At 45.7% G+C, this 5,799-nt stretch overlaps 1 pseudogene; it reads left to right on the top strand.

Moving 5' to 3' along the window:
• Positions 1–2,329: 2,329 nt before the first annotated feature.
• On the top strand, positions 2,330–5,540 carry LOC129475203 (E3 ubiquitin-protein ligase UHRF2-like; annotated as a pseudogene).
• The last annotated feature ends 259 nt before the right edge of the window (positions 5,541–5,799 follow it).

Raw genomic sequence — 5,799 nt, forward strand, 5'->3', positions numbered from 1 at the left:
CAGAGCTAATGATATTGACTCCATCATGCTGACAAGGAAACCATGGTTTAGAGGAATCAAGGGGCCTTTAAAAGAAATCGTAGATTTTTTTTTCCAAGATGGCAGATTAGAAGCTTTTAGCATGCTTTAGCCACTTGGAAATAGCAAAACAGTGCATGAAGATAAACCTTGTGAGCTTTAATTCAAGAATGAAAATAGGAATCTACTAGAATTGTGAAGGACACACAAATCCAAGAGAGGAGAACATGGGCAAACAGCCTCCATGATGGTGTCCAGCTGATAAAAGTGAGTGAAGCCCAAGTATGTGAAAGAGGAAGAGAGCTGCCCTCTGTGACTCACCTTTCCACTGGGGACCTGAGCAACCCAGGCCTACTGAGCATACTGTTTCTCGCAAGCCCTGGTGCTAACTTGGAGACAGGCTTGGAGATGTTGTGAGGGAAAGACACCAGGAAAAGCTGCCGACATTTTCTTAGACCCTGTACTAAGAACAGGATGCCATTTTTAATCTGGGTACATACAAAGTCATCCATTCTTTGGTGATGCAGCTGCATGGTCATGCAGGCCTTTTAGTCTCAGGCCAGAGATTGGAACACCTGCTCTGGAGTGGGGTATGGGCCTCCAAAGCCAGAACTGAGGAAAGTGCCTCAGCAGTAGGCACTGGAATGGTGCTCTCCCCTGTGGCAGCCTTAGGGGAGGAGGAGAGCTGCTACAGCTGTGGTTTCTCCTGGGCAATAAGACTTGCAGCTAGACCCAGGTTGGCAACCTGGAACTGGTCTGCATGTGTTACTGCTGGGTGCCCCAGCCTACTCCTCTGAGATTATGGTACAACAGGACACCCTCTGCCCCACCCTCAGGAAGAAATCCAGGTATTTGGAGCACTGACTTGCCTGGATCAGCAGCCTGAGCTGTCCCACCCTTCATGGACATAGACACAGATCACGGTGCAGTAGGGCCCTCTAAGCTCCATACACAGGCAGATCTCCAAGTATTTGGAGAATCTCCTTGTCTGGATCAGTAGCTTCAGCTGCCACACTCTTCTTGTGCCTGGATTGTGGTACAGTGGAATCCTCTAAGCTCCACACATAGGCAGATCTCCAGGCATTTGGAGCACCTGCTCACCTGGACTAGCAGCCTGAGTTGCTCCACACTTCCTGTGCAGAGATCATAGTATGGGGGGCTCTCTCCAATTCACGCCCAGGCAGATCTCCAGGCATTTGGAGAACATGTTCACCTGGTTCAGCAGCCTGAGCCACTCTATTCTTCCTGGGCATAAATCATGGTGAAGTAAGACTCTCCATTCCACACACAAGTAGATCTCTAGGCATTCAGAGCACCTGCTCATCTGGATCAGCAACTTGACCCACCCACACTTTCTGTGCAGAGATCCTGGTGCAGGGACGCCCCCCTCTGCTCCACGCCAAGGCATATCTCCAGGCATTCAAGGATCTTCTTGTCCAGATTGGTAGCCTGAGTTGCCCCACCTTTTCTGTGCAGAGATCCAGGTGCAGGGAGGCCCTCTCTGCTTCACACCCAGGCACATCTCCAGGCATTCAAAAGTATCTGCTTGCCTGGTTCAGCAGCCTGAGTCACTCCACCCCTGCTGTTCAGAGATCTTGGTGGAGCGGAGGCCTCTCTGCTCCACCCTGAGGCAGATCTGCAGGAATCTGAAGTACCCACACTTCTGGAGTAAGAATTTAGGTCAGCACCCATCCTCATGCAGAGAACTTGGGTCTGAGGTTTCCCAGATCCACACCCAGGCACAGCTCTAAGTGCTTTGTGGCCACCCACTAGATTCTCCCTCAGTACTGGTGCTTCTGCCTGCCATTAGGAGACCTTAGGCAGACCTGCCCAGTCAAGCCCCACCTATATTGGCCCCCATCCCCCTGGGGCTGAGCAGAGAACTTAGACCACTGAGCGCTCCATGAATCAGCCCATTGCCTGAGGGAACAGAGAACTTCTTTCAGTAAATAAGGATGAAGTATATACTCATCCATGTTGACCACAGCTGGCTCTTGCCCGTAAGCAGTATGTTCTGGCTTGTAGGTTGAACTGTACAGCCCAATATAGAACCCGATGGCAGAGTGCATAAGGCTATAGAAGAAAAGCGAAAAGACCTTACCCAGCATTTTCTAGTCACACCCCCTAGGGAAGGGGAAAAAGAGAAAGGAAAAGAATAAAAAATATCAGAGGGTAAAAAAGAAAAAAATGCTACCTGAACAAAAAATAAGTATAAAAATTAGAGGTTCAAGCGTCTCTGGGTGAGAAAGAACCAGTGTAAAATTGCTGGCACCAGAGATCTGGTTGGCACCCTGACCTCCATGAGGGAGATTCAGCTCTATAAGTAAACACTCCGCAAGGCACAGGCATGGTCTCTTCCTATTTTTGAGGCAGTGGCTGCGGCAGACTCCAGTGGTTCTGGTTATCTCTCAGCTCGGCGGCCTGGCAAGCGGACTGAGAGTCGCCACCGCCTGTGGGGCCCGGCGTCAGTCCAGGTGGGTACAGAGCGTGCGCTCGCCCGCCTGCCGCGGAGGGCCGTAGCCGCAGGGGAAGCGGCGTGGACCAGGCGGGGCGCGGCGCCTCGAGCGCAGCGGGAGACAAATGGGACCAGCTCCTCTCCCAGCGCCAAGATGTGGATCCAGGTTCCCATCACCGACGGCTCCAAGACGTGCACCATTGAGGACGTGTCTCACAAAGCCACGATTGAGGAGCTGCGCAAGCAGATGTGGGTGCCGTTCGATGTGCGGCCCGAGTGCCAGCACCTCTTCTACTGGGGCAAGCAGTTTGAAAATGGATATACCTTATTTGACTAGGATGTTGGACTGAATGATATAATTCAGCTGCTAGTTTGCCCAGAACCTAATCATCTTCCTAGAACATCTACACAGATTGAGGCTAAACCTTGTTCTGATAGTCCACCTAAAGCAAAGAAAGCTCCAAGGGTGGGATCTTCTAGTCAGCCACCTACATCAGCTCGTGCCCATCTTACTGATCCTAGCTTCGGACTATATAAGGTAAATGAATTGGTGGATGCCAGAGATGTTGGCCTTGGTGCTTGGTTTCAAGCACACATACAGTGTTACTAGAGATTCTGATGGACAGTCACGTGGCGAAACTCCACTGAAGAACGGCAGTTCTTGTAAAAGGATTAATGGAAATATAAATCATAAATCAAAGAGAACATAAATTGGACAATGTACTCTCTACGTCTAATTCAGACTCTACCGCTGCTTATGAAGACTTTATTTACCATATCCAGTATGATGAATACCCAGAAAGTGGTACTCTAGAAATGAATGTCAAGAACCTTCGACCACGAGCTAGAACCATTTCGAAATGAAAGGAACTAAATGTTGGTGATGTGGTAATGGTTAATTATAATGTAGAAAATCCTAGACAAAGAGGATTCTGTTTGATGCAGAAATCATCACATTGAAGGCAATCTCCAGGATCAAAAAAGAACTTCGTGTGAAAATTTTCCTGGGTGTGGGGGGGTTCTGAAGGAGCATTGAGCATTAAATGAGTGCAAGATAATATCTGTAAATGAAATCTTCAAGACCGAGAAACCTGGAGCCCATCCTCTTTCATTTTCAGATGTAAAGTTTTTAAGGAGAAATAACCCTGAATGTGACCTGCGTGGTGGAGACCCAGATAAGAAATGCCATTCTTGCTTCTTTCATGTATATGGTGGGAAACATGAACCCAACATGCAGCTTCTATGTGATGAATGTAATGTGGCTTATCATATTTACTGCTTGAATACACCTTTGGATAAAGTCCCAGAAGAGGAATACTCGTATTGTTCTTCCTGTAAAACTGATTCCAGTTAAGTTGTAAAGGCTGGTGAAAGACTCGAGATGAGTGAAAGGAAAGCAAAGATGCCATCCGCTAGTACTGAAAGCCAGAGAGACTGGTGCAGGACAATGGCTTGTGTTGGTCATATGACAGAATGTACTGTTGTCTCTTCTAATCATTATGGACCTATTCCTGTTGGATCAACTTGGAGATTTAGAGTTCAGGTGAGTCAAGTAGGTGTTCACAGACCCCATGCTGGCGGACTTCATGGTTGAAGTAATGATGGAGTTTATTCTCTTGTCTTGGCTGGTGGATTTGTGGATAAAGTTGACCGAGGTGATGAGTTCTTATACACTGGAAGTGGTGGTAAAAAGCTTGCTGGTAATAAAAGAATTGGCACACCTTCAGCTGATCAAACATTAACAAACACGAACAGGGCATTGGCCCTAAACTGTGATGCTACATTGGGTGATAAAATTGGAGCAGAGTCTCGGAATTGGAGAGCTGGTAAGCCAGTCAGAGTGATATGCAGTTTTAAAGGGAAGAAGACCAACAAATATGCTCCTGAAGAAGGCAACAGATATGATGGCGTTTATAAGGTAGTGAAATACTGGCCAGAGATTTCATCAAGCCATGGATTCTTGATTTGGTGCTATCTTTTAAGAAGAGATGATGTTGAACCTGCTTCTTGGACCTCTGAAGGAATAGAATGGTCAAGGACATTATGTCTACATTTACAGTATCCAGCAGGTTACCCTTCAGATAAAGAAAGGAAGAAGACTAAAGGACAGTCAAGGAAGCAGGCCAGTGGAATCACAGAAAGGCCGATTTCAGATGTCTAAGTGCCTCCAAAGTATACAAAGCATCAGATTCAGCAGGAGCAATTGAGACTTTTCAACTAACTCCTCAACAGCAACATCTCATCAGAGAAGACTGTCAAAACCAGAAGCTGTGGGATGAAGTGCTTGCATATCTTGTGGAAGGACCAAATTTTCTGAAAAAATTGGAACAATCTTTTATGTGTGTTTGCTGCCAGAAGCTAGTTTACCAGCCTGTGACAACTGAGTGCTTCCACAGTGTCTGTAAAAATTGCCTACAGTGCTCCTTTAAGGCACAGGTTTTCTCCTGCCCTGCTTGCTGGCATGATCTTAGCCAGAATTACATCATAATTCCCCATGAGATTCTGCAGACTCTACTAGACCTTTTCTTCCCTGGCTACAGCAAAGGATGATGATCTGTCTGCTTTCACTGTGTTGTTCATGGTGGGTTTTTGGACAATAAAGAATCTAAAATCGGTGGGGGGGGTGGAATGGTGTACAGTATCTCTCATGTTCTGAAGCAGCTAATTCTCTTTCCCACATAGCCATCATATTGTGTGTGTAGTAAGAGGCCCCTTTCTCAACTGTCTTTTAAATATCTAAAGGTAGTTCCTGTAACAACTAGTTTTAATGAGTAAAAAGTCAAAGCCCCAGCTGTAGATGATATCCAAGTTATGATTTATTTTGCAACTACCTCAGGACAGAAAAGATTCATGGAGATTTAAAAAATCATTGAATAACCAGTTAAATGAAATTTTAGCTACACACTGCCTCCCAAATATTAATTGTGCCTGGTTCATGTAATTTGATTTTACAGAAAAGGAAATGACACTTGAGATCCTTGGAATGAACACAGCTTCTATAGTGTGCATATACTTTTTTAACATCTCTTCTTCCATTACAATGTGTGTGTTGCAAGGACAGGTTCATTTTTTTGACCACTTTGTGAACTCCACTGTGCTTTTTTCTGGTGTTTTATGCAAGTTGACTACTAATGGCTAATGAGAACAATAATGAATGTATTGTTGCTGCATTAGTGTAATGTGGTATGTTTTTGCACTTGAAAGGTATTCATATGCTCTAGTTGTAAATGTTCATGAAAATCCACTTCTGTACTAGTCAAACTGCTTTTAATGTCTCCACGGTGGTTTTACATCTGCAGAGTTTTTACCTTTGAGAGGATGTGAAA

The sequence above is a fragment of the Symphalangus syndactylus genome, chromosome X (assembly GCF_028878055.3).
Source record: "Symphalangus syndactylus isolate Jambi chromosome X, NHGRI_mSymSyn1-v2.1_pri, whole genome shotgun sequence".
In the NCBI taxonomy this organism is placed as follows: domain Eukaryota; kingdom Metazoa; phylum Chordata; class Mammalia; order Primates; family Hylobatidae; genus Symphalangus; species Symphalangus syndactylus.